The sequence below is a fragment of the Macaca mulatta genome, chromosome 10 (genome assembly GCF_049350105.2).
Source record: "Macaca mulatta isolate MMU2019108-1 chromosome 10, T2T-MMU8v2.0, whole genome shotgun sequence".
Lineage (NCBI taxonomy): Eukaryota > Metazoa > Chordata > Mammalia > Primates > Cercopithecidae > Macaca > Macaca mulatta.
The window spans coordinates 38,625,001-38,632,500 of NC_133415.1; positions in this window are offsets into that span (position 1 = coordinate 38,625,001).

The window sequence follows — 7,500 nt, forward strand, 5'->3', positions numbered from 1 at the left end:
GTGCAATGGCCACCATCTCGAGGGATCCGCCTGCCCTCGGCCTCCCAAAGTGCGGGGATGACAGGCGTGAGCGTACCGCACCCGGCTCCCCCCCCCCCCCCAAATCCGCCCCCGAAACACCACCGCTTGTCTTCCGGACAGTTTTACGGCAGAGTGTTTGGCTGGCTTGCTGAAATTCATTCTACATAGAAATTTAGGATGTCAGCTTCTGGCCTCATGGACTCTGAGCTGAGGAGTCCCCTGGTCTGTCTATCACAGGACCGTACACGTAAGGAGTGGAAAAACCGCAATGTTCAAAATCAGTAATTTTGTGATCCAGAAATACGCGGATTCACCCAAAACACGGAAACTTTTACAAATTGTCTTAGTTAGTCCTGGTGTCTGTGTCAGTGATTCTTTTACGTTTGGACCTTGACCGAGAGAATTTCCAGTCGGTCTCTCGTCTCTCGTCTTCGGACAGAAGTTCCAGATGATCCGATGGCTGGGGTCTTAGGCTGTGTGCCCCCAGGGGCCCTGGTCGATTAGTTGTGGGGATCGCCTGGAAGGGCGCGGTGACCCACTGTGCTGTGGGGGCCTCCATCCTTCCCCCTCCCGCCTCCCCCTCCAGGCGATCCCAATTCATTCCGGGCTGACAGTCTCATTGGCAGACGTCGGGCATCACCTAGCGGCCACTGTTACTCTGAAAATGGAGGCCTCAACAGAGGAAGGAAGCTCAGGCCGCCTGCGCACAGCCTGGGGCAACTGTGTCTTCTCCACCGCCCCCGCCCCCACCTCCAAGCTCCCCCCTTCCTTGTTGCCTAGGAAATCGCCACTTTGACGACTGGGCCTGAGTGACCTTTGATCAGGCAGCATCAATCAATCAATCAATCAATGTAAATACAATACAATACGATACAATACAATTGTACGGGCGCGGTGGCTCACGCCTGTCATCCCAGCACTTTGGGAGGCCGAGGCTGGCAGATCACCTGAGGTCGGCAGTTCGAGACCAGACTGACCCACATGGAGAAACCCCGTCTCTACTGAAAATACAAAATTAGCCGGGCGTGGTGGCACATGCCTGTAATCCCAGCTACTCGGGAAGGGAAACGGAGGCAGGAGAATTGCTTGAACCTGGGAGGCGGAGGTCGCAGTGAGGCGAGATGGCGCCATTGCGCTCCAGTCTGAGCAACAAGAGCGAAAGTGCGTCTCCAAAAAAAAAAAAAAAAAAAAAAAAAAAACCAAGAAAACAAACCAAAAAGCAAGCAAGCAAGCAAGCAAGCAAGCAAACAAACAAACAAAAAACACCATTCTCTGTGAAGCTGCTTTGTCGTGTGTGTATTCGTCTCGCAGAGTTAAACCTTTCTTTTTACTCAGCAGGTTGGAAGGGTTTTTTTGTTGAATCTGTCTGTGTACATTTCGGAGACCCTTGTGTCGTATGGTGAAAAAATCTTATGTTTTCAGATAAAAACGAGAGAGAAGGTCTTCATGAAACAGCTTTGTGACGTGTGGATTCATCATACCGAGTTAAAACTGCCTTTGGATTCAGCAGTTTGGAAGCAGAATGGACATTTGGGAGCCCACTGGGGCCTGTTGTGAAAAACCGAGTATCCCCACCAGAGAAATAGAAAGAAGCTCTCTATGATACCGCTTTGTGATGTGTGGATTCATGGCACCGAATTACAACTAATTTTTGATTGAGGAGGTTTGAAGCACTCTTTCTGTAGAATCCGCGAGTATACCTTTGGGAGCCCACTGAGGCCTAGTGTGAAAAACCGAATATCCCCAAATAAAAACTAGAAAGAAGCTGTCTCTGAAACTGCTTTGTCGTGTGTGGATTCATCTCACAGAGTGAAACCTTTCTTTTGATATACCAGGTTGGAAGCGGCCCTTTTGTAGAATCTGCAAAAGGACATTTGGGAGCTATTCGAGGCCTAGGGTGAAAACCAGGAAACTGTAGATAAAAACTAACAAGAAGCTATCTGTAAAACTGCTTTTTAGCGATGTGTAGATTCCTCTTACTGAGTTAAACCTTTCTGTTGATTCAGCAGATTGGAAGCATTTTGTTGTTGTTGTTGTTGTTGTTGTTGTTGTTGTTGTTGTTGTAGTAGTAGTATTTTTTTCTTAATGTTTTTATTTTTTTTAAGACAGACTCTCACTCTGTCCCCCAGGCTGGAGTGCAGTGACACCATCTCGGCTCACTGCAACCTCTGCCTTCCAGTTGAAGGGATTCTCCTGCCTCAGCCTCCCAAGTAGTTGGGATCACAGGCACCCGCTACCAAGCCCGGCAAATTTTTTGTGTTCTTGGTAGAGATGGGGTTTCACCGTTTTGGCCAGGCTGGTCTCGAACTCCTGACCTCAGGTGATCCACCCGCCTCTGCCTCCCAAAATGCTGGGATGACAGGCGTGAGCCGCTGCACGCGGCCGATTGGAAGCAGTTCTTTGCAGAATCTTCGAAGGGACATTTGGGAGCCCTTTGTGGCTCCTGGTGAAAGTGAACATCCCCAGAGGAAAAGGAGAAAAACTGCTGCTGGTGAAACTGCTTTTTGACGTGTGGATTCACCTCGAACGGATAATTCTTTTGAACCAGGAGGTTGGAAACACGCTTTCCGTAGAATCTGTGAGGGGACATTTGGAAACCCATTGAGGCCTACGTTGGAAAGCAGACTATCCACAGATTAAAACCAGAGAGAGGCTATCTGTCACATTGATTTGTGATGCGTAGATTGATCTCTTAGCGATACACCATTCTTTGGATTCATCAGGTTAGAAACACTTTTTTTGGGCAGTCTCTCTGAATGGATTTTTGGGAGTCCCTTTAGGCCTATGGTGAATCACCTAATATTCCCAGATGAAAATTAGAAAGAATGTATTTGAGAAACTGCTTTGCGATGTGTGGACTCATCCTAAAGGGTTACACCTTTGTTTTGATTAGGCAGGTTGGAGACACTCTCTTTGTAGAGATTCGAAAGGGACATCTGGGAGCCCTTGAGGCCTACGTTGAAAAACTGAATATCCCCAGACAAAGACCAGAGAGAATATGTCATTGAAACGGCTTCGTGATGTCTGGGAGCTCTCTCTCTCTCTCTCTCTCTCTCTCTCTCTCCCCCCCCCCCCGCTTGTCTCTCTCCCTGTGTCTGTCTTCTGTCTTACTCTCTTTCTCTGCCTGTCCTTCTGTCTGTTGGTCTCTCTCTCTCTCTCTCTCTCTCTCTCTCTCTCTCTCCCCCCCCGTCTGTTTCTCTCTCTCTCTCTCTGTCTGTCTGTCTGTCTCTCTCTCTCTCTCTCTGTTTCTCACTGTCTCTCTCTGTCCGTCTCAAAAAAAAAGAAAAGGATAGATACATGCATGCATGCATACATACATACATACATACATACATACATACATGCATACGTGCATACGTACAATTAAAAATTAGAAATAAAATAAAAGGAATAACTAGGCCCGGCGCGGTGGCTCAAGCCTGTCATCCCAGCACTTTGGGACGCCGAGGGTGGTGGATCGCTGGATCACGAGGTGGTCAGACGAGCAGGGCCAGTATGGTGAAACCCCGTCCGTCTCTAGTCAAAATACCAAAAATTAGCCGGGCATGGTCGTGCGCCTCTGTAATCTCAGCTACTCGGGAGGCCGAGCTGAGGCAGGAGAATCACTTGAACCTGGGAGGCGGAGGTTGCAGTGAGCCGAGATCGCGCCACTGTACACCAGCCTGGGCGAGAGAGGGAGACAACCTCTCAAGCAATTAAAAATAAAAGTAAAAATGAAAGTAAAATTAAAAATTAAAAAAAAAAAAAGAAAAGGAAAATGAAATAATTAAAAAGTGAGTTTCCGGGAAGAGAGGGAAGAAAAAGAGAAAAGAAAAAAGAAAACAGTCCCACAGTGACATAAACACATGCCTCTCGCCTTTCGAGGCGTCAGTGATGCTACGAATGATGCGCAATTTTTTTTTTTAACTTCCTTTTATTTTATTATCATTTATTGTTTGACACGAGCCTCGGAGGCCCTCCCTCCCTCCGTCCCACTCCCTCCCTCCGTCCCACTCCCTCGTTGCCCACACAACTTCAGGAGACAGACCCTGGCTGGGCCAGATTGTTCTTCTCTTTGAGCAGTTGTTTCCCTGTCTTTCTTCGTGTCTTTAACCCGTGTGGACTCTTCTGCTCGGATTTCACAGATGGCAGCTCCACTTCAGGCCTTGTTGTTAGTGGGGGCTTTCCTGATTCTCCCCACATGTAGTGAAAGCAGGTAGATTCGCCTCGCCTCGCCTCGCCTCGCCTCGCGCCTCTCTCTCTCTCTCTCTCTCTCTCTCTCTCTCTCTCTCTGCTGCTTTCTTGCTTTTTCTTTCTGTCTCTTTCTCTCTTTCTGTCGTGCTTTCTTGCTGTCTTGTTTTCTTGCTTTCTTGCTTTGTCTTTCTTCCTGTCTTTCCTCTTTCTTTTTTTTTCTTTCTTCTCTCGTCTTTCTTTCTCGCTGTCTTTCTCCCTCTCTCTCTCTCTTTCTTCTTTCTTTCTTTCTGTCTTTCTTTCTCTCTCTCTTTCTTTCTTTCTTCCTTTCTTTCTTTCTTTCTTTCTTTCTTTCTCTCTCTCTCTCTCTCTCTCTCTTTCTTTCTTTCTTTCTTTCTTTCTTTCTTTCTTTCTTTCTTTCTTTCTTTCTTTCTTTCATTTTTTTTCTCTCTCTCTCCCCCAGCCTCTGAAAGTGCTGGGATCACAGGCGTCAGCCACCGCGCCTGGCCTATTTGCTTATGTTATGTTATCTTATTTTTTGTTTATTCATTTTTATCTGTTCATTCATGTGTATGCATATAAATTTTTTTCTATTTTAATGTAGTTTTATATGTTATACCTATATACAAATGGAAATACTTATATTAATATTTGTCTTCTCTTTTCTTCTCTTTTCTTTCTTTCTCTCCTTTAGGTTTTCCTTCCTTTCTTTCTTTCTCTGTTTCCTTCTTTATGTTTGCCTGCCTGCCTGCCTGCCTGCCTTTCCTCCCTCCCTCCCTCCCTCCCTCCCTCCCTCCCTCCCTCCTTCTCTGTCTGGATTCAGGAAGAGCCTACGCATTCTGTGTCTCCCTGTGTCCTCAACGACCCGCGACCGAGTCCTTGCTTGTTGTTTCTCCCACCGAGATGCCTCTCCGAACATCCACACGCCGTGGGTTGTCTTCTGACTGTGTCGCGGTCCATGCAGAGACAGGGTTTGGGGACCGTTTCTGTGGGGTTGGGGTACAGGGGCTGCGTTTTCGGCCTCGGGATAGCGTCTCTCGACTCACGGTTTCGGTTTTGCGGTCCGCGGGCCGGCCTGCCATCCGGATCTGTCTTGGTGACGTTCGCGACGGTTGTCGGACTCCATCTGGCGGCCGCTTTTATATCGTTCCCTTGGCTTCCGGAGCTGCGGTGGCAGCTGCCGAGGGAGGGGACCGTCCCCGCTGTGAGCTAGGCAGAGCTCCGGAAAGACCGCGGTCGTCAGCCGGGCTGTCCCGGTCGCGCCAGAGCTCTGGCGCGTCACTTGTGAGTCAGAGCTCAGGCGTGCAGGCTTATGTGGGGAGAGGTTGTCGCTGCGCTTTCGGGCCAGAGCCGGGTGTGGGGCTGCCGGGGTTGGTCGACCAGCACGCCGCGGCTCCCGAGGCCTGACCCGCGACCCGCGGGGACCCACCGGGCTTGGGGTGGGAGGCTGGGGACACCCTTCCCGGCCCGGTCGCGGGCCCGCGCGCATCCTGGCCGTCTGAGGCAGCGGCCGAATTTTTTCTGCAAGTCCCCGTGGGGAGCCGGGGACCGTCCTGCCTCGTCCCCCGGGTGCCGGGGAGCGGTCCCTCTGCCGTGACCTGTTGTTTGCAAGTCCCCGTGGGGAGTCGGAGAGCGCTCCCTGAGCGCGCGTGCGGCCCGAGAGGTCACACCTGGCCGGCCTTCGGTCCCTCGTGTGTCCCGGTCGTACGAGGGGACGGCCGGAAACGCTTCCGAGTCTCGCTCTGGAGACTCGGGCCGGCCCCTGCGTGGCACGGGTGGCCGGGAGGACGTCCCTGGCCCGGCGCTGCTCCGGCGTGTGTCCTGGGGTCGACCAGAGGGCCCTGGGTGCTCCGTGTCTGGCTGCGATGGTGGCGATTTTGGGGACAGATGCCCGTGTCGCGGGTTCCCTGGGCCGGCGGCGTGGTCGGTGACTCGACCTCCTGTCTCCTGGGGAGGTATATGTTTCACTCCGAGCCGGCATTTTGGGCCACCGGGTTATTGCTGACACGCTGTCCTCTGGCGACCTGTCGCTGGAGAGGTTGGGTCTCTTGGATGCGTCGCGGGTCTTCGGCCTCCCGGTGACCCGGCTAGCCGGCCCTGCTCGTGCTTGAGCCGCCTGCTGGGGCCCGTGTGCCCGGTCTCTCATGCATCCGAGCGTCCCAGCTCCCGGTGCCGCCTTGGGTCCGGGTCTCTGACCCACCTGGGGGCGGCGGGGAAGGTGGCGCGGGCTTACCCTGCCACCGTGCGCTCCCCGCTGCGGGCACCTGGGGCGGCCGAGACAACCCCACTCCCGCTGGCTCCGTGCCGTGCGTGTCAGGCATTCCTCGTCTCTGCCGGGTTGTCTGCCGCCCCTGTCCTGGAGCTGGGGATGGCCAGGCTGATCTGCTCGCTGGCCTCTGGGGAGGCTGTGGCTGGCTGGCCGACCCTGCTCCGGGGATGCTTTCCCTGATCGATGTGGTGATGTCACGCTCTCCCGGGCCGGGACCGAGCCGCGACGGGCGAGGGGCGGGCATTCGTGGTGAATGAGACCCGTTCTTCTCGTCCCGCCCGCGGGGTTTCCCCCGTCTCCCATCCCCGCCTGCGGGCGGTGCGTTGGGAGGCACTGGGGTGCGGAACCCGGCCCGACCTCGCTGTCCCGACCCCGCCGTCTGCCTCGTGGCGTCCGGCGTGGGTCAGCGGGGGTCCTCTGACGCAGCAGGCACTCCTCGCTTTCGCCTCTTGTGGTCGTCGCCTCGTGGGCCGCCCCCCTCCGCGGCGGTGGGGGTGCTGTCCCGCTGGCCCGCCGTGCTGCCCTCTCGGGTATTGCACGAGCGCTGGCTCCGCCTGGGCCTTTGCGGTGCTCCTGGAGCGCCCCGGGCTGTCTCTCAGGTGCCCGAGGCCGAGCGGTGGTGTGTCGCTCCCGCCCCCAGCGCCCCCTCCTCCGGTCGCCGCCATGGTGTCCGCGCGTGGGTCCTGAGGGAGCTCGTTGGCTGTGCGGGTCGAGGCGGTTGAGTGAGACGCGCCCCTCCCACGCGGGGAAGGGCGCCGCCTGGTCTGGCGAGCGCACGTCCCGTGCTCCCCTCTGGCGGGGGAGCGCGGGCCGTGTGAGCGGTGGCGGTGGGCTCGGGCCGGCCACGCGTGCGCCGGCCGGCCGCCGAGGGGCTGCCGTTCTGCCTCCGATCGGTCGTGTGTGGGTTAACTGGAGGCGCCTTGCCTCACAGAAAGGAGGTGGGTGGACGGCGGGGGGCCTTGGGGGCTGTGCGCACGCGCGCCGGCCGGGCCCCTGCCCTGACCGCAAACGCTCCAGGTTGCCGCAGGTTTCTTCTCGCG